This window comes from Sorex araneus, chromosome 1 (assembly GCF_027595985.1).
Source record: "Sorex araneus isolate mSorAra2 chromosome 1, mSorAra2.pri, whole genome shotgun sequence".
Classification (NCBI taxonomy): Eukaryota; Metazoa; Chordata; class Mammalia; order Eulipotyphla; family Soricidae; genus Sorex; species Sorex araneus.
Genome location: NC_073302.1, coordinates 273,374,068 through 273,400,475, shown reverse-complemented (window position 1 = coordinate 273,400,475; position 26,408 = coordinate 273,374,068).

The following is a 26,408-nucleotide window of genomic DNA, read 5'->3' as shown; positions in this document are numbered from 1 at the left end:
TTTCTGACTTTTAAAATTAGCATACATTCAAGGTAACATAACACTCCTTGGTCTCCAGGAATGGTAAAATGAGGAGATTTATATGTCAGATAAAATGGAGAAACAAGTACATTGTAAAATTATTTCTGCCCTTAGTGGAGTGAACAGTAGTAGAATATGAATTGAAAATAGTCCAGATAACGGAGTTAAATTAAGTTAAATATTGATGACTGGGGGTTGGAGAGATGTTACTGCAGATAAAGTTTGCAAAGAAAGTTAAAGTTTGGAAATTAAAGTTTCCCAGTTCAATTCCCTGTACCTCCTGGTCCCCCCAGCACCATAGGATGTAGATCTGGAAGTCTCCAAGCTAGTTAATCCCAGGGCCTGAAAAGCACCACATCCTTGGGTTCTTGCAGTCAACTCCTAGCCCTTTTGATAGAAAAATTACTGGAAGGGGCCTTTAGACCTCCTGAACTCTGCTTGGAATACCCTCAATCACCCCCAGTATTGCTATTTATCACAATTACAATTTACAAGGACTGGTTGTCCCAGTTACATATCTGTGTCAAGGGACAATAAATTTAGGATAATGCAATGTTATACTATAGAGGTTCAATGTGCACATCTAGTGACTAATAAAGATAGCATATTTAGCTATGTGTAGTAAAACAAAACATAATTTTTACCAAGATATTTGGATAATCATCAAACTTTGCTTGCAGTAACACATTTTAATTTATTTGTATGTCATTAATTGTCAAGCTCTGGTCAACCTCTGATGAAATGGGAATTGAACTTTTGGGAAGTTATATATGTGTATATATACATCTCTCTCTCTATATATATATATATTTAAGGAGAGGAGTAAAGTAAAATAGAAAGAAGCATTGTCTAAATGGTTGTGCAAATTTTATAAGAGCCTGAAACAAAAGGGTATAAGTCTTTGATAACTATTGAAGGTCAATTTAGGTATCTGTATTTTGTTACACCAGTGGATAAGTTTTCATTATGGGCTCTTCAGTTGTAGCATCAGTTTTCATTCACTCACTTACTCATTCACTGGGTTTGGTTGGGTGTCTGCTATGTGACAGGCACTGGATGGAACAAGGACATGGAAATCAATTTGGAAATGAAACCAAGAGTCTCAGGAGAAGTGCGAATATCATGGTATTCTAGACAAAGTCGATAGAACTCAACAGCAAAACAAAATATCAATTTGGTAGCAAAATACCCATAGTCAAATGTCTTTTTATGTTTCTTTTTTCCCTTCTTGATGCAATGATATATAATTTATCTGAGGAAATTTAATTTCTACATTGGCAGATCCCTCATTCAGGACAACTTCCACAGTGATACTTCCACAACAGAGCATTGAGACAGATAAATGTTCTTTCTTGGTGGGTGAGGGGGGACCTCTCAAATGGTGCTCAGTAGGAACCCCTGAGGATGTGATACTGCTCAGGTCGGGCAATGCTGGGAATACCCAGGTCACCCTGAGATGTGGGGGATCCTCAGGACTGCACCCAGCTTACTTGGGGACCATGTGCTGCCGGTAATTAAACTCAGGTTGGGTGTATGCTACACACATACCCTAACCACTGTACTATCTTCTGGCTTCGGATGAATGTTCCTGTAGTAAGAACAGGGAATGGGATTTCTACATGAGGTACAAAGGTGGACTGTGTTCTAAGGGTTGCATGTCTGCATGTTATAAACAAGGAACTTCTATTTCCAGTATCAGTTATTGAGTCTCTTTTATATTAGTCCTCACAGAACTAAACAAATATGTTATATAAATAAGATAAAAGGAAATAGAAGAATCAAATGGGGACAAATCCTTGGCCTTTAATCGAAATACTGAGATTACCAAATAACTGGGTGAGTACGGGGCGGGGGTGGGTATAGGGGAGGAGAGAAAAGGAAAAGTTGGGCTAGAGGTGACATACGGAGGAGGAGGGTCTTTAGAGACTTTGGTGAAAGTGCTGTCAATGTTCATTAAAACCAAGAAAGTTAGCACTTTTGTAACCATGTTACCTAACCTGCAATAAATAGAAATGACTTTTTAAAATAAACAGTATTTCTGGCTGCCATTCCTAGAGTCACGAGCAATTGAGTAGGTGTGGTCAAAGGAAAAAGGGATCAATGAACATGTTACTAAATTCTTACTTACCTAAATTTTTAAAATAAGTAACACAATACAGTAAAAGTTATGCAAGATAATTTGGAGCAACGGTTCTAGGCTCACTAAGTAGATGCAAATGGGTTTTACTTATAGTCACTATTTACACTGCATGTGGAATTTTGTGTGTATGCAATGTAAACAGTGGGTCTTTCCAAGAGGTGAGGTCTATGGCCTTATCAAATTTTAAAGTGATAATCTGTTTTAAAAATTGCCTTCCATAGATCATTTGAGTGAGAATACAACTGTATCAAGAGACCTATCTTCTATTATAGAATTCAAAGTGGTTATGTGAACCTTTTCCTTAAAATATGAAAAATCAAGTCAATATCAACTATTAACTTATGAATCTGAAGAGACTAGAACAAACATTTTACTTACGCAGGAGTATACAAATACAAGTCTGTATTCTGCTCTGAGACATGGTCCAAAATGAAAAAGTCACAGATGACTGACTAAAGAAACTTTGGTACCTCTACACAATGGAATACTTTGCAGCTGTTAGGAGAGATGAAGTGATAAAATTTTCTTATAAATGGATAGACATGGAGAGTATAATGGTAAGTGAAATGAGTCAGAAAGAGAGGGACAGACATAGAAGGACTGCACTCATTTGTGGAGTATAGAATATCATCACATGAGGCTAACACTCAAGGACAGTAGATACAACAGCCAGGACGATTACCCATAGCTGGAAACCTGCTTCATAAGCAGAGGGGAGAAGGCAGATGGAATAGAGAAGGGATCACTAAGAAAATGATGGCTGGAGGAATCAGTTGGGATGGAGATGTGTGCTGAAAGTAGATAATGGACCAAATATGATGACCTCTCAGTGTCTGTGTTGCAAGCCATCATGCCCAAAAGTAGAGAGAGAGTATGGGGAATATTGTCTGCCATGGAGGCAGGGAGAGGGTGGAAAAGGGGGCATTACAGGGGATATTGGTGGTAGGGAATGTGCACTGGTGGAGGGATGGGCATTTGATCATTTTGATCATCATTTCAGTTCCAAACTGAAAGCTTGTAACTATCTCACGGTGATTCAATAAAGTTTAAAAAAATAAATAAATAAAATGTAAAAAGCCAAAAAAAGAAGGAAGAAAGCTTTCCCTTTCATAATCACCCCATGTTGATATGCTTATAAGCTCCACAACTTAAAACAACATTTTTGGTTTTATTTATGTCCTAGCCATTTTACAAACTTAGAAATCTTTATTTTCCTAAGTTAACTAAACTGACCATGATAAAATTTTCATCTTGAAGCAAAAACCTACATTCTATATTTTTCTATCTCTTAATTGTAGATAACTGAAGCTTATTTTTCTATTATCAATTTTTGTGACATCATCCTTACTACTTATAACTAAGCACCAAAATATTTTATTCTATCCCCAAAACTCCATGTGTCATGTTTCACCTTACCAAGATAGATACCAGGTATCAGAAAATGGCAGACTCTCAGTAGTTAAAGTTGAAGATAATAATCCTTAGCATGTCTAAGTGTATTTTAAGAAATAAAAGTTTTTCTATGAATAAAAGATGTGGAAAAGTCATTTATTCTAATACATCATTTTAACACACAATCATTAGCATAAATGAAAATTTTTCTCTAAGAGAAAAACTTAGATACTTAGATACATAAAACTTAGGTACTTTGGTTTTAATTATTAGTTGATCTTACATACAAAGCAATATATCCAATCAGTTTATAACTGTCTATACAAGAAGAGCAAAGTAATGGTCTCAATCAACAAGGCATCTTTTATTAGATAAGATGTGATGGGATATTTCCCCCTGGCATTGAGCTTTGACAAATGTGGTTAAAGTATGCTTTAACCAGTATTTTAATGAAGAATGGAGAAAGAATATTTATTCAAATATAAATTGTGTCCCTAGATAACATGGCAGCAACTGAGTTTACAGCATTGGTTGAGCTGAGAACTAAGATCTCTTCCATTAAGGAAATCAGGTATAGGCTAAAATCTCAAATGACTTGTAGGTACAGTATTTTAGTATGGAAAGTTAAGATGGAACTTTCACAGATTCACAAATGGCAGGACTCGCTGTGCGGGAATGCTGGGTCCAAATGCCAGATCTCTTCTGAGATTACAGTTTAGAGTAACACAGATTTATTAATAATCAATGCACTTATAAGACCAAGAATTTTATCAGTTCATACAAGATGGAAAACAACAGGAAACTTAAGCCAAGACTCATTTTATTTTTTTCCTTTCTTACTATATGCATTGGAAAAGAACCCCATTGGCCCTTTTTTAGCTAGTAATGTCTAATGCAGAAAGACAGGAATAAGCAGAGTAGAAAGCACCTGTCAGCTCTATTTCCCACTCTCCTTGATTAGCATGAAACATTAATAGGGCTTTCAGAAATTCTGGCCTGAAATGGGCTTTGCCTGAGAACGTGTCTGTCTTTACTGCACAAAAGCCACTGTCATTAAAAAAGGGCAGATAACTAAAGAAGACTCTCAAAATTTATACCTTTTTTTTCATATGATGACAAATTATTTTAATAATGGGAATCACATACACTGCCATTTGTATAATGTTTCCCATAAAATTTCCCCATTAAATTTGCTCCTTTACTTGACTCACCTCTTTTTTAAAAGAATGACATGCACAAAATGATACATCATGCTTTCTTATAAAGAATTGAAAAGGAACATACAGTCATGGGTTAACATGCATTTTAATAAAATTTCATTGTTGTGCATTTTACTTCCCAATACCCCAAACCAGGGATGTTTCAGTTACCTCAGGCATTGCCTAAGGATAAAACAAATCATATGGTAGTGTACTATTTTCACCTATTTATTCTCATACAGAAAAAAATGTTCATAAGTACTAAAGAAAGCCAGATGTGCACCCAAAATTTATATTTGGTCTTTGCCTCCCTACTAGATGTCACTAGGTGCTAAAAATAAAACTAAAGTTGCCGTTAGGACCTCTAGAATTTTTTGAGAGTTTGGAACATTGTTAATTTTAATTAAAGGTGAATGTCATTGGTTGTGGTTCTTCAAAATGGACACAAAAATCAAAAGACAAATTGGAGTTCAAGTAAAAAGGTCACACTTCCCAAACTATTGCTTTCAATATTTTAAAAATTATATCCAAATTCATAATTTAACATTGAAGTTTTCAGGTCCAGAAACTTTTGATTTGAGTTGAGAACTTATTATATATATGCAAGCAATTATTGTATTAAAAATATGCATTTTATTGAAAATGTCTTTAGATTATACGAGTGTGTTAGCAGCATGCTGGATGTCATTGTATGTGATTTCCTAAGAGGAAAAACACAGCAGAGAACTGCCCTAGGTGAAATGAGGTGTCTACCAGAATTTTATTTAAAAGGAAAAAAAAATGCCTTGTGAAAAAATGATGCCAATTACCTACTTTCCCCTTTCGACTCTAATGGGACAACCAAAATTAAGTGAGGTATAAATTAAATGTATTTCCAATTTCTTTCTGATGATTTTAATAGTATGCAACTCCTGCAGCATTTTATAGGCTCATTCAGTAGGAACCAATGATTAGCAAAGATAAAAGGATAAATTGACTGCATATTTATTTAAGAAAGATTATTTAAAATATTATGAACACTTTCTGGCTGATTAAGAAATCTTTTTTTAACATAATCTTGGATGTTGCTTATTTATTGCTCTCAGTAAAAGAGAAAGAGCAGGATTGAAAAAGGAGGATAGGAGATCCTTAAAAAACACATACACACATGAAAAAGTTAAATCTTAGTAAATGAAAATGTACACACTCAGTAAAGTGTATGATGATGACAAACCTATAGAGACTGATAATCACACTCAGGAAGATCTCAAATATCTTTGTATTTCTATCCAATACAGCACTCTGCTTTATGGATTAAAAACCATATCTGATCTCTGTATTTTTTTAAGTAGATCTACATTTGAGATGCATAAAACAGAGTATAGAAAGCAGGACACACCCTTCATCGATGCTGACAACCAAAATTGACTTTCAGAGCTGGAACCCTGAGGAGGAACCATTCAAGTCATAAGTCCTGATGAGTCCCTGGGTGACATTACCTAGTGTTCTAATTGTCAAGAAGGCAAGTTAGGATTTTTCAACATAGCACTAAATTCCTTCCAAGTCTTAAGAAGGCAAATGAAAACCTTGTGTATTTGAAATACCAACCTGCAAACAGGCTGTGAATAATGGCCGAGGGACTTCAAATTATTATTATAGAGGGAGAGAGCCATGAACAGGCGCATGTACATCCACAACTAAATGCTAATCAATAGGTCTATAGAAACATAAAGCTTAATTCCAGAACTATTAATGTGGAGCTATAGAATAAAAGGAATAATGCATATTCACTGCCCATGCTGCATTTTCTAGTAAAAATGCGTTGCACTCTGCAAGCTTGTCAATCTTTAATAGAAACTCATCAATTATTTGTGGGCAGGAGATTGAAATGGCTAATAGCTCAAATATATTCCTCCATTTCATTGCATCAGTAGCTCTAAATTAATGCCTATATTTTTTCCTTAAATTAAGTTAAAACGTAGAATAGAAATGTGTGCTTTATTTTAGCATACATTTAGCATGCAGGTAAAAGAATAAACATTTGTTATTGTCCTCTGAAAATTAAAAAAGAGAGAAACGAATTTTTTTCCCAACCAAATGAATGTTCAAAACAGAAAGAAAACTGCACATTTTCACTTTTGACGCTAAAGTCTATATAGCTGTCCTGCTTAACTACAATTGCATGGAATACACAAAGCATCGACAATGTTAAAAACTTACTTTGCTCCCTTCATTACTGACATCCTCTAATAAATACAAAAAATATACATCAAAATATTAGAGTGTGGGAGTGCAGAGCATGCCCCATAAAACAAAGTCGACTTGATGCTACCTAATTAAAAATGAAGCTTCTCTGACATTAATAGGCAGTAAAGCAAATTTATAGGCAGACACAGAACATTTCAGTCAAAAAAGTTAGCCTACAACTTGAGAGAAGGCAGGTTTTGCCAATCACATGCCAAGAATCTACCCTCCCTGACCCCAGTCATCACTCAGATAGCGGATACTGGCATTCTTTGCACATCAGAAATACGCCAGCAGAGACCATTCATGAGGGAAATAGGAAAGCAAGTCACATTTGAGCAGACAACAAATGCTCCCAAACCTTGACCCACTACATGCAACAGTGAGTGAGCCGCGCACCCAGCACCCCGCACCGTGAGAAAACGCAGGGATTGCAGGTACTCTGCCCTACACCCTCTCCTGCTGCAGGACGCTCAATTTCCTGCGCACAGCAGGTTCCAAAAAAATTAAAGGAGATTTGCATTACCATTATAAGCTAGTACCCGCACAACAGCACAGAACAGATGACACACTTACTGTAATGTCCCATGAAGCAAAGTTCCCATCTAGAGAGAGGCACTGTTTGCATTATTCCACTCCCTGAAAAAGGGTTAACCATTATGAAGAAACATTATGCCAGACATTAGCAGACAGCCTACTTAGAGATTACATTTTTCCATACATGATAAATCCTGGGTAAACCTGTTTTTCTTTTTAAACACCTTGCAGAGTGAAGCCTAGCACTGCATCTAGTTGCCAAAGCACAATCAATATGGAAGGAGCGGTATTTTATGATTGGAGAAGTTGTTGTGTTTTTGGTGGTGAAATTCATTATTTAGTATCTGAACCCTCAGCATTTCAGTATCATTTATTCATAAAGTCCCTTTTTGCCAGGAGGAAATGGATACAGCTGTAGAGAGAGAGAGAGTGGGTAAGAGAGAGGGAGAGAGAGAGAGGGAGAGAGAGAGAGGGAGACGGATTGATGATATTGATCAGGTACCATCTTGAAACAAAGGCTAGGTGCTCTATTTTAGTTGACAACTGTGACACATAAAAAACAAGCAAGAGAGGGGGAAGGCTAGGGCCCTGAACATCACAGGCTTTAAAAAGCGTTTGAAGAAACCATTATGACAAGCAGGTCTAGGGAAGCTGCTGCAAAAATGTATTCAGAAGAGTCATTAAAAAATGATGCTTTGTTTGCCTTGTGAATATGAGGTTTCCAGCTCTCTGCAGTGCTGGCTGCTACTGAGGAAATGAGGAGGTTTGCACACTGCAGTTACCTCGCTTGCTTTCTTGGGGGTTAGGGGGTGGGAAAAGGGGCAGGAAGGGGTTATGGAGGGAGGTTCCAACATCTAATTTTCTTTTCCACCTAAATGCATTTCTCTGGAATTTTTCTTATCACAATGATTTTCAGAAAAATTGATCACTTTTATTTAATCAGAAATATTCATTTCTCATGAAATCATTGACTAATTTGCACTTCCTCAAAGGAGTTCACTTTACACTTTGCTTGTATTTTTTTTGGGGGGGGAGGTAAAGAGATTGTAAGAGAGAAACATTATTTGAGTGATGTGCAGCTTGTGGCCTCAGATCATAGTATTTTCTCCTGCCCTGTCCTTCACATGGTGTATGCCAGGAGGGCTAACTGAAATTAAGCAGAGCTTCATTATTTGCTCAGTCTGAAAAGGAGCCTAGAGATCTGAGTGGCTTCTGATCTGCAGGAGGGTATTTTCTTCTGCAGGGCTTGTGGGTACCTTCCTGGACATCGTGTATATTTTTACAAAGGAAATGTCCTGGTGGTATTGCAAGTCATCACAGGGCGGACCTTCTTTGGAGTTCGCTGGGAAATGGTCTCATGGTAGAAAAGATCACAGGAGCACTGATTGCTTTCAGGAAGCCAGACCCTAGAAGACACACTTGCTTCTGATGGTCACTGGTGGCCCAGGACCTAACTGGAACATTTGATTTTCAGGAATGCAAAATAGGTTTCCTAAGCAGGTTTTTCTGTACATGTGAGGTGACCACAGAGGCAGAAGTGTCTTGTCGTCACTCTCCTCTTCAGCTACCTCGTGGGTTTTTACCAAGACCTACCCATGATTGAGAGACATAGGCCCATTTTGCACATTGGCATTTCTATGTAACCTTGGAAAAGTTCTCTAACATCTCCAAACCTTTGTCTCTAATATCTAAACTGAGAAATCACATACAGGTTTTGTTTCCAAGACTAAATGCTGTAGATGAGTGTCTAGGACGGGACTTTGGGTAGTGTATTCAAATGGCAAAGATAGCCTCTGTGGATTCTCTGTATTAATACTAGTAGAGAACTGTCTTTTGATTGTTAGTCTTAAAAGGAAACGTTCTGCCTTGTTCTTCTACTTAAGTAAAATCATATGGAATAAAGAGATGGCTTAGCTGGCATTTCTCTCAGCAGTAGTATGGAAAACAGGTCCCAAGAGTAGAATTAACAATAAATAAGAACAATAAGATGTTGTCTAAACACACAAATAGTTTTCCTAGATTCTATTTTTCTTCTAAAGCTGCATTCAATAAAACAACAGAGTTACTAGACAACCTGTCTGTTAAAATTTTTTTGTGTGATAATTTTCTCAAAATCAAAGCACAGTTTGAGTTCAACAACATCATCCCACCCATTTGTTGTCATTCAAAGTTCCCAAAGAACATTTTGCTTAGATTTAACAAATGACAGATAAGAGATGTAGATAAAATTTCCGCTAATTTTTGAGATTAAAGAAAGCAAATCTCAATGTACATAATTTTCTTAGAGCAAAAATGAGTAGATATGAGCTCAAATGTTTAATGCATTGCATCACTCTACTCACTCATCTATCCCTTTTGTTCATGAAACAAGCATTTCTTTTCTCTTCTTGTGAAGTAAATTCTTAGTTTTAAATCATGGCAATATGTAAACTAGTAGTAGTTCTTGATAGTGCTGCTAAAGTAGGAGATAGACATCTCAAGTGATCATTTAATATCCTTAGATCTAAGACAATAGGAGTTTCTGTATTTGTGATCCTGATTATATTAAAAATAAAAATACTCTGACCGCTTGTTATTTCTGAGGCTTCTGAAGATGATCACTAAATATATCCCCCTCCTTTATGAGATAAACTTTATAATCTGAAGGAATTATACATAAGTCATTTTATGTGGGGGGAGGGGTGAAAGTCATGTACAGAAGAAGAGAAATGCAAAAATACATTAGTAAGGCATGGAGATTTCCTGATTATAAAGAAGGGAAAAGAAGGTTAAGGCAAGTTTAATAAAAATATGTTCTAAAGGTAAACCTGAATGGGGAGATGGGACATACCCTTAAAGAATATTAGGATCCAAGACTCCTAAAAATCAAATTCTTAAAATCTTAATGAAAATCTATCATTCATTAAACTTGAACCTATCTTGAAACTAAGTATGAAAAGATGATCAATTTATCCAACTTCCTAAGAGATCATAAAATGTATGCTTCAAAAGGAATATATATGGTCAGAAAGACAGTACAGTGGGGAAAGTACTTGCTTCTCATGCAGCCAAGTGTTTGATCCCTGAAACCATATATGGTTTCTGAGCATCACCAAAAGAGATCCCGGAGCATAGAGCCATGTGTAAGTCCTAAGCACTTCCAGGTTTGATCCTAAAACCAATTGAATTAAATTAATAAATATCCAACTCTACTTGAAAGCAATAAAGAGAATTCTTTCTAGAGGAATGAAAGGTTAGTATAACTGTAAAATAAAGAGGATGATATGAAGTTAGCAGTAATAAAAGCGCTTATGACCATTGACTAAAGTCTTTTATATATATGTATATACATATGCATACGTATTCATATGTACATGTGCACCACAGTTTTAGAAGAAGGGTGTCTTCCTGAATCAATGATAAAAATGCCAACAAATGAAAGAAATAAAATGATAAAAAATGCCAAAAAGTGAAAGTGTCATACTAATTATGGAACAATTTGAAGGAATCTTGAAGAATTGTGATATAATGAAATTTTCTTTCACACTGAAATACTCAAACATACTACAACATGGATGAATCATGAAAACACTTTAGAAACTGAAAGTCACAAAGGGCTACATATTGTATGATAACATTTATATGAAATCTTCCAGACTGGAAAATATACAGATACTCAGAATAGATTACTGCTTGCTTAGGGCTGAAGAGTAGATGGACTTTGAGGGGTAGATAAGAGAATGATGACTAATATGTGAAAAGTCTCTTTTCATGTGCTAAAAATATTCTAGATTAGTTATGGATGGCATTGTAAATTCTGAAAATATACAAAAATAAAATTGAAAGCACTTCAAATAACATTCATAAAAAGCTCTCCATTTTCCAGTAGGATCCCCTACTTAGAGAATATTCTCATCATTCTCTCGACACTTTCTTATTTTACGTCACACACACAAAATTGCTCATTTTCACTGGGTTATTACTTCCCCGGATTGTTTATTCAATGTGCAGATAGGAAGTAAACATACACACACACACATATATATACATATAATATATATATTACACTTGTATTTTGCATATCTCTTCATATGATAAACTATCCATCCACATTGGCCCCTCCAATTCCAATCCAAAACCCTGGAGTTCAATCTATGTTTCTCCTTTCTCATATTTTAACTTCCTTCTCTGAGGAACTCTCATTCCCCTTATCTTGAATGTACCTATTTTCTTAATAGCTATGATTGTAGTCAGTTTTCTGACTCCAGCAGATCTGTCCTTCTCTTCTTCTGAGAGGCCTTGATCCCCAAATTACCACACTACATGGTTGGTTTCCTTGTGCAAATTTGGTCTACTGAATAGGATGAGGGACTGTCTTACTCAGTCATTTCCCTTGCATTGCCCAACCGTTGTTTGGTTGTCTTTCACACTCAGACCTGTGTGTGTAATGTACTTTTTGAGTCAACTTCCTGCTTTAACTGAGTAATGCTAAAATATGCACAGATACTGAATGACTAAAAATATAAAATAGTGTTATGAGTTATTGAAAGCTTAGCAATACCCTCTACACTTTAATCATGTGGTTCCAGTTGTAATATGTTTCTAGGTAAAAAAAAAACACTTTATCCTTTCTGTCATTATATGGAAATATAAATTGTAGAACCACATTCTATAAATTAGTCAAATATCCACCTTTTTTTTTGCAAAGTCAATGATCACACTTAGAGTCTCATGAAGACAAGGCATATGAACTACCACTTACATCTCTGGTCACCCAAATACCCATTCCTTATACCTATTGTTCATTGATATAAATTTTTTGGGGGGTTGGGTCATACCCAACAATGTACAGGGGTTACTCCTGGCTCATGTACTCAGGAGTTACTGCTGGCAGTGCTCAGGGAACCATATGGGATGCTGGGAATAGAACCCAGGTCAGCCACATGCAAGGCAAATGCCCTATCTGCTGTGCTATTGCTCCAGCCTCGATATACATTTTTTATATCAGAAAGAGAACATCGTTAATTTGAAATAAAATAAACTATATGATTTTCATTTATTTTTGTAATTTTTTATTTTATAAAGTAGTTCACAATATTTCATTACATTTAATATTCGAACAACCAATCCCACCACCATACACCTTCCCACCACCATATTTCAGATGTTTCCATCCCAAACCCCAATCCCTGTCCCAAAGCAGACCCGAAATAATATATTTTGTATTGTTTGTTATGAAAAACCGATGAAAATGCTACAAAATAGAATCTTTAGAGGAAAGAGGGTGAAGATTGTTGTATTTCACCTAGGGACCATTAAGCCCTTCTTTAAGAGACCACTAACATGTTGTTAGAAGCTGAGCCTTGTTAATATACTGCTTGTACGGCGTATTCGATATGCCAAAAACAGTAACAACAAGTCTCACAATGGAGACGTTACTGGTGCCCACTCGAGCAAATTGATGTGCAATGGGATGACCGTGACACAGTGATACAGTGATATGTATATGTAAAAAAATATTTCTCTCTAAGATTGGTTGCTTCCTACTTTGAACTCCATCAAGTGTGGTGCGGTACTCCACACCACATGGGTATGGATAGGGTGTGTGGTATGAAGTGTCCTGCGGCTGCAAATGCTACTGTGCAGTCTGGGAATAGGTTCACTCACGGGTGAAGCTCAGCTCAAACATGTGGAGAGCAGCCATGAATATGGTGGCAGTTGAGTTCTGGAGGTTTTCCGCTGCCAGGGCTGGGTCCCTTGGGGCAGAGAGGGCTCTCACCCATCCCCCCTCTGGGGCACCCTGAGTGAAACAGCTGGCACGGGGGCTGCAGCTTGGTTATGGAGAGTCTCGTGTTATGCTCCCTTCTGAGAGAGGACATGCGATCTGGATGGTGGCCAATGACAGGATTATCTGGTGCCAGCCAGAGGTGGCTTATGGGAGTGACTGCTGAGTTGCCAGAGACAGGGGGATATGGGCAGAGGACCTCCATTCCCGGTCCTGTTGAACCCAGAGTTCTCAGTCACTGAGTTCTGCATACCTGGGTTTTCCAGGGGTCCACTCATGGGTGACGCTCGACCTGTGCATGTGGAGAGTAGCTGTGAGTGTGGGCAGCTGTTGAGTTCCAGAGGTTTTTGGCTGCCAGGGCTGGGTACCTTGGGGCAGGGAAATCAACTATATGGTTTTTCAAGGAGCATAAAATATTGTGTGACAATTTACTTCCTAAATAAAATTTTTAATAATATAATGTGTTCTCTAAAACAACAGTAGGATAAGAAATTTAGGAAATTTCAAATGAATTTAACTGAATATGACAAAAAGGCAATGCAGAACAGTGAAGATAATAGTATTAAAATATCAAATTGTATTCTCTAAGAATGAGAAAGGGAAGTGATATGAATATAACCTCTTTTCAAATGTTCCAAAATTTTTAGAAAACTTTTATCCCAATATTGATATTTGGCTAAAGTAGGTAAAATGCTTAGAATGTGGATAAACCACTACTTTATAAAATAAAATATCTTCAGAGATTTTTTTCCCCTATGCTTGGTTATTGGGAATAAAAGATCCTCTATTATTTTTATCTAGGGTTGTCTTATGCCCTAATTTGTAAAGAACTTGTTTCCAGAGCCACATTCATAGACTGATCTAGATTAGTTCCCCAGAATCAGATGGTGAGTATGACATTTTTCGAATTGTGAGATTGTTCTTTTAAATGGGCTAATTCTTGGAGGGAAGAACATTTTTAACTTACAGCAAGACAAGACCAAGATAAAGGGTCTTTTTTTCAATAATACAATTTGTAGAAAAATGTTCTGCACTTGGCAAAGCTACTGGTACTTGGCTCCCTAAATCATGTATCTTTATTTTAAATATTACATACTACAAACACAAAATGAGGGACCACATGGGAACAATCTTATTGCATTTCTTCAGTCTTTGCATCATAGTGAACTCAAGGTTTTGTCTTCTGCATAATTACCTCACCATCAGAGAAACCACGGTGTTTTATGGTCTTTTTAGAGAATATATTACCAAAGTTCAGCTCTTACCAAGACAGGGAACATAATTTTGTTTCTGTGGGCCATAAACCATCTTTGAATAAAATTCCACAGTAGGGTTTCCTCTTTGGGCATCTAGACTCCAAAACCATGTTAACTCCCACCCATCTCTCCAGTGTATGCCGCTATGTCACGGTCCTGAGCTGAGGAGATCACTAGACTTGCCTAAACACTTGATTTCTGAAAGAAGTTGGTTTATCCAAAGACCCAGCAAAGTATAGACTAAGAAAGCAAGAGTCTTTTGTGTATGGAACCATCTTTAGGTCAACAACCTGACATAAACATGGAGACTAAGAAAAGGTTTGCCAATTACAAAAGATCCACAACAAAGCAGGGGAATCTCTACAGCATGAGAAACAATCACATACGATTTTATTTTTCATCATTTTATCATGTATCTCTGTTATCATCTATCTTAATATCATCTATCAAAGTCCACATCTGAATGCAAGCTTTATGAAAACAGAGTTTATGCTTCATTAACACAACATGGTATCCCCAGTGCCTGGAACAGTACCCACCCCATTGGAGATTTGTTAAATAAATATATGAACTCAGTTTTCTACATCTTTATTAGAGGGGATATTTCTTCATCTGCACTCTTCTTGTATACTTAGTTCAGCATCAATCAGATCTCCCACATTTCCAATCGTTCCTTCTTTGTTTTCACTTTTTGCCCAATCATACATAAACTAAAAAACTACCCATCCCTCCAATCTAATTTATCTTACTGCCCTTTCTGGAACTTTATGCCCTGCTAAAAAAGAAATACTTCATCTACTGTCTTCATTTTTTGGATACATTGATCCACAATTTATTATAGTCTTCCTTCCATTCTATCATTCTTTTAATCCCCATTTTACTGACATTTCCACAGCTGCTCACTGTGCTGATTGCTTTGTTTTATTTAGAACTTGTGACATTTTTCCTCACTCAATTCAGTGTCTATTCTTTCTTCTTTCTTGTGATTGATTTCTACTTCTCTGACTACCCTTTACATTTCCACAGTGCTATCCTCAGTTCTTTTACCTTTCACTCTTAGAACTTTACTTAGGAGATCTCAACAAATCCCTAACTTCAATCACCAAAGACATACATTCAATTTTTAAATGCAAGTTCCCTGAATAGAGTAATGCTCTGAATTTCAGCATTATATTTCTAACTGGTATGCTATTCATCTGAAGAAGAATACATTACAGAGAACACATGCATAAATGACTCAATGTATTAAAATCAATGTGTTAAGACCACTTGAGATGTAAACAAGATGTTCCCTTACACCTATTTGCTATGTGACTTAGAAACATTACATCACTCTGCATTCTCATCAGTAAAATGTGTATTCCAGTCTCCCCATGGCCCCATTCCAGACTCTCTTTGGCCCCTCATTCCACTCTCATACTGCCCTTCATTATCATTCTCTCCACTTCCAACCTCACAGCCTTATTCATCCACATAATCCCCCAGATTTTATGCTTCATTAACACAGAGTTGGGGGTAGCAAATACACACAGGTGAGGTAGCACAATTAACATATGTGAAGCTTTTCCTTTCAGGGAAGCTTCTAGGAGAAAATAGCATTCTTCTAGACCTGTCCAAGGGCTCCTTTCCATCTAAGGTGCATTTCTTGCCCCTTTCCTTAGCCAGTATTCATTCAAACAGTCATCTTAAATTTACTTTTTAATAATACTTCAAGTCATTTTGATAGACACAGTAAGAAATATTTTAAGCTTTAAGAGTGGCTCTCCTGGGGACATTTCGTTATATATTGCAGATCACAGTCTTCAGATTAGTCTTTCCTAATCCCAGCAGGGTCCTTATTCAGTTACTTCCTTTTGGATTATGACAGAGTCTGTCCATGACAGTGCTCTTAACTTACATAAATTTTATGTTTGTTTGGTCTGTCCCTTTTTGATGGATACAATATCTAACCAGGACCCTCTTTTTGGGGTGCTAGGAACTAAGAGTAAGTGAGGCTTAAATTGAGTAAATATGAGAGATGCGCAGGAGTAAACATTACTCAGAGTCAATTAATTGTCAATTAACAAGAACATAGCATTATCTGTCTTTATGTGTCTATACAAAAAGGACATTGCTCTCAATTAAACTATGCAGGACATAAAGAAAGAGAAAAGCAATATTTCCCTTGCATTATACAAAATCCAAGGTCCCCAGAAGGACCTGACTTTACAAGTCCCAGGTTCTGATTAAGGGAAATGAGCAGTTGACAGATAGGGGAAGCAGAGCACAAAGGAGAAGTTAAAGATGAATGGGAGTGCCTCGGGAGCAATGTGATGGGTGTTATTCCATAAACCTAAGCTACTTGCAGCAGAGGAGAAAGGATGGACCCATGTTATCCAACACAATAACTGTTAGCTTCTTTTGTTACTGTTTTTAAAAATTTAGCATCTATGATGGACTTAAACTCATGTAAATATTTCCGACAAAGTTTCTTGGATGAGGTTAACCATGCACTAAATTTAAAGAATAATGGAAATGGAACCAGCTGAAGAAAAGCAGGAAGAACCTTTTAGCAGGCGGAAGTAACAAATACAATGGTGTAATTATATGATATGTGAGGAATATAAAAGCAGTTAGATGTTTCTATAATATAAATCTTAAGATAAAGTTTGGTAGGAGATAAATCTAGAAAATTAGCTAGATGCCAGATAATGAAGAATCCTGAATTCCCTGGAAATTCAAAAATCTTAATTTTAAGGGGCCAGAGAGATAGTACAGGGGCTAATATTTTTGCTTTGTATGCAATGAACCCAGGTATGAATACCCTGAACCACATATGCTTCCTCCGAGCACTGTTGGTTGTCACTCCTAGTCCAAAACAATAATAAAATTTGAATTTAAGCATAGAATTCATTATTTTTTTCTCTTTTTTAAATAGTTTATTTATTTTATTGAATCATCATATGGAAAGTTACAAAGTTTTCAGTCTTATGTCTCAGTTATACAATGGTTGAACACCCATCCCTTCATCAGTGCCCATATTCCACCACCAAAAATCCCAGTATACCTCCCACCCCCCCAGTCCCGCCTGGGTAACTGATAAATTTCACTTCATTTTCCCTTTACCTCGATTACATTCCATGTTTCAACACAAAACTCACTATTGTTGTTGGAGTTTCCCTAAAAAAAACGCCCTGCTGACAAGGAAGCATTTAATAATTAGTTTTCCATTGCTGAGAATGAAGAGATATGAAGTTGCATGGCCGCAATAGTGGCCGCGTGGTTTAGGATTTCTGTATTTTAGTATTTTAGTAATTAAGTCCAGGGAGATTTTTGTTAGAAATTGCATCATTTCCCTTCTTGGGGCAGCATGGGGCTATGCTTAGTTAACAGTCTAGAGACATTGCTGCAAGCAGTTGCTAGTACCAAAAGTAATCTAGCTGGCCTCCGGATCGTGGTCGATCAGCAGCAGAACAGCCGCACAAACGTGTGGCCACCAGGGTCGCATCTCCGCGAAGTGTGTGCTGGTATCGCCCCTGGCCCGAGATTGCCCACACGTCCCACTGTTTCAAATTCATACCTCTCTTTTTTTTTCTTCATGTGCCACCAAGTTTGTACCTCCTTAATGGTCCTCATAATATGACAGATGCCACATCGCTTTTCCCCGAAAAGGGAAAAAAACCCTCAGTGACTTGTGAAGTTGGCTTCTCTCTCTGTGTCTCCCTATCTCTTCATTCATTTTTTTTCAATCTAGATAAATCAGTTTGGCAATATATGATGGATATCATTAGGAGTAAAAATAAAATAATAGTGTATTCAGTTATACAAAAACTAAAAGAACACTGTCCAGAATACATAATGACCTCTTTCACATGTGAAGAATAAATTAAAAACATGAGGAAATAACAATTCGACAATGACAACAGACCCTGAGAGTCTGAATTTGCCTACAGTACTGAATTTGTGAAGAAAGTGGAGTAGGAGGACCTTTAAGCATTTGTAGATGGGTGCTGACATTCTAGGGGTAGATTTAATGTTTGAATATATTATTCCAAGAACTCTATTGTCAACACTATTGTAAATCAAAGTCCTTAATTAAAATTGGTGGTAGTGATGGGAAAATTCATCTTTAAATGCATCTTCCTGATGGGGTGAAAAGAAAATAACACTGTCCATAATAACGTGTAAGGTCTCTTCCCCAACAAGTTGAATGTTTTGATGCATGATGAATATGATGAACTGGATACTTTAGGAAAAGGGCTGAGAAATATTGATCAGACACAGTTTACACATGAATGATGTGTTGGGAGTTTCAAGTGTGTTGGGAGTTTCAAGTGTAGTGATTGAAATATTAGAAATATAATCAGTGGTATCATAAACAAAACTGACTTATAGATGCAGGAGCATAAGAAGGTAGTACAGAATTCTAAATTCGACAGAATACAACTCTACTGTGCTTAAAAACTGAAGAGTGTGGAAAAGTGATATAAGGGAAAGTGAAACTTAAGGAACTGGAGAAATAGCACAGGAGACAAGGCATTTGCCTTACATGTACTTGACCCAGGTTTGACTCCTGGCACCACATATGGTTCCCCAAATACCATCAGGAATGAAATATGAGCATAGAGCCAGGAGTAATCCCTGAGCACCATCAAACAAAATTCAAATTCTTCTCCCAAATGGAAATTTAAAAAAAAATTATTTGTATGTGTGTTGGAAGGATATAGATTGTGGAAGCTGTTTATTATTGTGCCAATAATTTTTTATTTTCTTTTACATAAAAATAGTAATTGCTATTTTAACACACTTACTGGTTTCTGAATGTTTCATTATTATAGAATAATGAAGTGAAATTACTATGCAGATACACAGAACTAAAGGCTGGACAATACATTTAAATTCATATCTATATTTTCTGATTATATGTATTAGATACTAGATTTTAAAATCTCCCTTCTGCAAGAATAAGGAGAGAATACCAATCAGATGAGAACTGAGGTCTTAACATTAAAATGTGCTTTACAATATATTCATTACATTTGTAACTGACCCATATAATAGGTTGACCATGTTTATTGCAGTTATTAATTTGGAATGTCTACAGCATTAGGGTGAAGTAAGATGTCAAAACCATTTAATGAAAAATATATTCTGATTAAGAATATGTGTTCTGAGTTGTTCATTCATTCAAAGTAATCACAGGTAATAATAATTCATCTTATGTTTATATAACATATTTAATCATGAGAGAATCCAGAGCATTTGGTAAACTAAAATTATTCCAGCATTCAGACATAACAATAATTGTACAGAAGGAAATCCGCATAATACAAACTAAGGAAATCTAACAAAAATCTTAGCCATGCATTTGTTAAAATACGTTTCTTAAAATAAATACTCTGAGTTCAAACTAATGATCTTGTTTACATACAGAATAGAATCTGAGAATCACAGCATCACAATAAAGCAAGAAAGGACCTTGACTATCACCTTCTCCAATGACTTCATTTTACAGATGAGGAAACTAATTTCTACAATTTTTATTTCTGCTTAGTTCCTGCTAAATTGCAATGTGATCCTCATGTCATTGCTTGTAAAAATGACATCATATTACTAAAGTTATATGAAGTATGTACTGCTGAATTTGTATTAGTACCACTATTGCCAATGGTAGTATGTTACTTCAGAAATACAATAGATCCTAAAATCTCTACTTGTAAACTATTCAGGACGGGGCCAAGGTCACTGTTAGGATGAACTTCTGAGAGTCAGGAATAGGTGAAGATAAGGAGTATAAACTAGACTCACCCCTAAGTATTTGCTACCTTCCCATACATAACCATATGCTTGTAATGCTAATCTAGATTAGGAGCTGATCAACTCCTAGTCGTTATTCAGAAAGTTCAAAGACCTCTACGGCAGGGATTCTCAACCTTTTCTTAATAGGGTTCCCTTCCAACCTTGTATTCTTTCTGAAGCCCTCCAGTCTTTCCAGTTGCTCCCCTAGTCTTGTGCTATGACCCTTCATTTACTTAGCTTTAACCTGTAACCCTCTTAGAATATAGGCGGCCATGTGACGCCTGGCAGATAAATGGTGCTCTAAAATATGTAAAGCCCCAAAGGTTGTCCCTGTAATGTCAGTGGGGATGACAGTTTAAGATCTGGTTTCATCTGTCTACTCTGCTATGTTAGGAGAAACCCCTGGAATGGAAAGAAAAATCCAACTGTGTTGGCTAATTTTAGACAAGTTCTCAGCCTGGTTTTCTGCATTTTGACTTTTTCAATAATGGAGCTAAACCAAACTCCTTTGTATGAACTTGCAACTGTTAGGTTTGAGCTTCTTTTCCCTATTTCTGTCTTACATCTCAATCTTTCTTATTCTGGAAGTTCCAGTACATAGCTCTTCTTATGTCTTACCATTCCAGATAGCAACTACAAATCTAGCCTTTCTGATAGCTCAGTGTAGCACTGTAGCACTGTCATCCTGTTGTTCATCAATTTGTTCAAGTGGACACCAGTAATGTCTCCATTGTGAGACTTGTTGTTACTGTTTTTGGCATATCAAATACGCCACAGGTAGCTTGCCAGGCTCTGCCATGTGGGCGAGATACTCTCAGTAGCTTGCTGGGCTCTCCGAGAGGGGTGGAGGAATCAAACCTGGATTGGCCGCGTTCAAAGCAAACGCCCTACACTGTGCTATTATTCTAGCCCTCTCTGAGACATTTTAAAAATTAAATGTCATTTAATTTTATAATGATAACAAGTTGTAACTTAATTGCCTCATATTTTGTCTTCTTATATTAAGTTATAAACTCTAAAAGGAAAATATACCTGTTTGTTTTTCATATTTGTCCAGTGCCTACCAGCATGCTAAGGGTATGTTGGGTCCTTAAGAGCTAAATTTTGATAACCAGCCATTGAGTTTGCTCACACTGCCTAGTGGCAGTTTGTCTATCTCCAGATGTTGTTGAAAATCAATCCTGTAGCATTTTTAGAATGATATAGCTATAGGGGATCAATTCTATTAAAATTAACATTTCAAGAAATATTCTTTTATTATTTTTTCTATGTAATCTTAAAGCCATAGTGCTTATCATTCACTCAAAAAGGACTTTCCATAAATATAAATTTTTTAAAAAACAAGGGCCACATAGTTCTGGGGAAAGTTGCTTGCCTTGCTTGTAGGATCATCGCAGTTCAACCTCTGGCACCTTATAAGTTTCCCCCTGCAGCAATCGCAAGGGTGTTTCCTGAACAGAGAGCCTAGAATAAGCCCTGAGCACCACCAGATATGGTCCCAAGACAAAAATCAAAGAACAAGTGAGCGAAAGCGAGAGCGAGAGAGCGAGCGAGAGAGAGAGAGAGAGAGAGAGAGAGATAACAAGGAAACAAACAGTTAATAACTCATGAACAAAGGAATAAAAGCATTTTCTTGATTATATGAATGAGACTAATGGAAAGCATTTAAGTCAAATGTTATTAACTTGAACATTGGGTTTAGATAAACACAGGGTCACATTATAGGTCACTGTCAACTGTATGACTTGGAGTGTGAAGGGATAACTGCATTATCTGTGTGAAGCAATGGAAGCTAGAACATGATTCATAAGAAAGATAGGAGTACAGAGGACATAATTCACCTAGACCTAGTCTCATTATTGGTCATATCTGTTGGAACTTATTTTCTGAATTTCAATTACTTATAAATATATATCTAGTTGAAGATTGAGACTCTATATCTCTGCAAAATGGAAAGTCCCAGGGTACAGATGTACTCATGTATACACAAGTGGGACATGGTATAGGAGCTGCTCAACAAATATTAATTTCTTTTCTCCTGAACCTTACAGATTCATACTGTGCCTGTCACTGTCCTTGTTTTTAGTCGCATGGTCATATGATCTAAATTATTAATGACAAGGTGTTCTACATTTTAACATTTTTCAAAATACTTTGACATATTTAACAGAATTTATGTGTCTGTCATTCTAATTTTTAACTCCTGAGCAGAAAAGGAAGACTCAGAAAGACTGTATACTATATGAGCGAGTTTTCTGTGAGTCAGGGATAGGTGTGAACAAGGAGTGTCATCCTTGTTCAAGGAGACAGAAAACTAGGTTTCAAAAGAGACAGTTCACCTCTCTCCACCCCGACTAGGCCCCGAATTGCCGCCCACGAATGGCTCCTGGCTCCTGAACAGCCATCATTCCAGAGGCACACAAACCAATCTCGGAACCCAGCGGCTTTTGGCAGAAATGCATCTGGACTGAGCATTAAACTACAGCGCCTTGCCACCCCAGGTAGGGAAAGGTGTTTGTCCCTTCCGCCTTCTGTCCCCAGTGGCGCGGTGACCGCCACCTTTTCAGAGCCTATTGGACAGCCAGATATGAGATTGCAGTGACCTGACATGTGGGGCCTCATGGGATGGGGTATGGAACTAGCCTCTCTCTCCACCCCAATGAGGCCCCGAGTTGCCACCCACGAACAGCTCCTGGCTCCTGAAAGGCCATGATCCCAGAGGCATGTAAACCAATCCCGGAACCCAGCAGCTTTTGGCAGAAATCCCTCCAGACTTATTACTAAAATATCAGAAATCCAAAATGTTCTTCATATCAGCAATAGAAAACAAATTATCTAATTATGACTTTTTGGCAGGTCTAATTGTTGGGGAAAATTCCAAATAGTAATGATGGATCTTTTGTCAAAATATTGAATGTGATCAAAGTGGAGAGAGAGTAAGGTGGAAATCATCTGCCAAATAGGTGGGGGGAGGGATGGGATTGGGGTATACTGGGGTTCTTGGTGATGGAGGGTGTGCACTGGTGAGGGGATGGGTGTTTAATCATTGTATGACCGAGACTTAGACTGGAAAGCTTTGTAACTGTTCTCACAGTGATTAAACAACAACAACAATAATAATAAAAAGACAGTTCAACAGTTAAGCCTTGCATGTGGCTGTTTCTGGTTCAGTCTCCAGGACTGCATGTGGACCTGTCCCTCCTCCCCAGCACTGCAAGGATGATATCTGAGCACAAAGTCAGGAGTAAGCCTGAGCTGAGATGACAGGTGTGGCCACCATCCACAAACAAGAGGACATGACTTTATTCAAGACGCAAATGCATTTAGAGGTATGCTAACTTGAAACTGGGGCATTTCTAAGATGAAAGATAAGGTAAACAAACAGCAGAGTCAGTGACTGTAAGAATGGTGAGCAGAAAGGGACCAGGAGAACCGTATTGCTTGTTTTTTAATGAATCCAAGATATCATATTAGCAAATTACCCATTTAAGTGATTCCATGGAAGAGTTTCAGCGCTAAGAATGATAGTATTGTAGGTGAGGTGTTTGTCTGACACACAGTAGATCTGAATTAGATCCCCGGCACCCCATTTGGTCCCCCGAGAGCTCACCAGGAATGATCCCTGATGACAGAACCAGGAGTAAGCCCTCAGCACTGCCAGGTGTTGCCTAATCAACAGCAACAACAACAACAACAACAACAAAAACAACAAAAAGAATGTGCGGCTTTTAGCAGTTTTAAAAGTCTGGGAAGTCTGAGATGGACTTGATAGTGTTTGGGCCTTGCAGGCCTTTGGCTGTCTGCACTGCCTTCAAATCCCTGTGATTTGTGTTGACCCCAATTTATGTCAGCCTGCTGCAGGTGCAAATATGTTCTATCTAAACCTTGAGCTTCCTTTTGTTACTGTAAAACACTGGACACTCTTTTCTATTTATTTTGGGGTTTGGACCATATCTAGTGATGTTCAAGGAAAGGTATTAAAGTTATGTATTAAACATATTTATATATATTAAATTTTAAATGTCTGATAAAACACATTTTAAAGAATTTTAACAAAAGATTGAATAATTTAACAACTTTTCTGTACTGTCCTTTGAAGTAATATAAAAAATGTAAATCTTAATTACTCAAATGTAATAATGTAGCCCTAGTAAGTTATTTTAAAAATGAATAATATCCCTAAAGTTATTCTATTTAGTAAGATTAAAAACTTTAAACAACAGCAAGAAAAATGCATTATAGGTCAACATCAGGTTTGACAAAATAATCCAAAGTTATAAAACATGTACAATATAAATAAAAGTAATTTAGAATAAAATAGTATTCTTATTATGAATTTTGTGATTTTTGTGACATGTTTGGTGAAATAAAAAGTACTAGTATTAATTAATATTAAATTTTAATCCTTAAACCAACAGATTAATGTTTTTATAAACAAAGCCAATAATTTTCTTTTCAAAAAGGAATTTGTAGCCCTGGGATGAAACTCAATGATAGAATGCCTGCTTTGCATGTATGAGAACCTCAGTTTGATCCAAAGCACACAAATATATCCCCAATAGAATTTTTTTCCTACAAATGTTTAAATGTGATTATCTTTTGTGAAATGGCTCACTTCACAGATGGTGAATAACTGCAAATGTAGCTATGGATTCTCATTCACTTAAACACCATTGGTAAACAGGCCAGGCAATGATTTAGCTTTATATTATTCTATGGTTTATATGTCAATGTGCCAGATTTTGATACACACACACGTACCCTCAATTGTACTGGTAGTAGAAAAAGGGAAAGCTCTTTCTTTGCCAGAACTTTTCTCACTAGTTCTGGTTGTTTCTCACATAGAGCGAATACTTGATTAGGGAAGATAATGGAGCAACAGGTGAACACTTGAAAAAAACTGACTAAATACCTGCTAGCAAATTATTCATATACCTTCATCCACCAAGATCAAGGGACTTCTAAGAAATAAGTACTGTTCCTCAGAGCTTTTTATGTCTTATAATCCATCTTGAGTTACAAATACTGGAAATACTGGTGTGGATCATCATTGTCTTCATTGTATAGCATCAGCACCATAATCAGAATAACAACAATCAGAATAACTAATAGCCAATAACCAAAGAGTATGCCACAAATCAGTATTTACTTATTTACAAAAATTTTTGCATTGAAAATCTGAGGTTTAGACCAGAGAGATAGTACACGCAGTTCCATCCCCAGCATCACACAGTTCTCAGCATTGACAGGTACATCCCAGAACACCCCCATCACCACTGAGAGTAGCTCTCGTAAGTCCCGACACCACAGGGCAGGAGGAGAGCACTGCATCCTCAGCCCTAACACAGAGCTGCTGCCCTGGCTGGTCAAGAATCACCGAAAGAAGCTGGTCCTTCTGAGCACCATTCAATAGCCTACCTCTTACCAGATAAACAATTTGATTTCCTACCATAATCTCATGCGAGCCAGCATGGCAGAGCCTAGCAAGCTACCTGTGGCATATTTGATATGCCAAAAACAATAACAACAAGTCTCATGATGGAGACATTACTGGTGCCCGCTTGAGCAAATCAATGAATGATCGGATGACAGTGCTACAGTGCAGTGCTACCATAACCCAAATACTGTGGTGGAAAAATATCAAAATACTATAAAATATAAATAATAATGAACATTCGTTTTAAAGAATTGATTTCATACAAAATAACTTTATGTGTAGGTATGGTTATAAATAATCTTCAGAAAATGTTGAAAGCAAGGAAACTTGAAAAAGTTTTTCCAGACTAGAGAAAACAGTACAGCAGGTCGGAGTTTGCTTTAAGCATAATTAACCCAGGTTTTATCTGAAACACCCCAAAGCACTGCCAGGAGTGATCCCTTAGTGCAGATCCAGGAGTAAGTCGCAAGCATCTCTAGATATAACCTCAATGAAACAAAAAGTGTTTTTCATAGTCATATCTCTCTTGCGCATTATGAACATATGAAACATAATTTCTAAGGACCAAGTGCACTATTGTATAGACAAAATCCTAACGTTTTGGGACCTAAAAATAGTTCTGGGAATTCTTAGTTCAGAAGAAACTATATTTATTTATAAA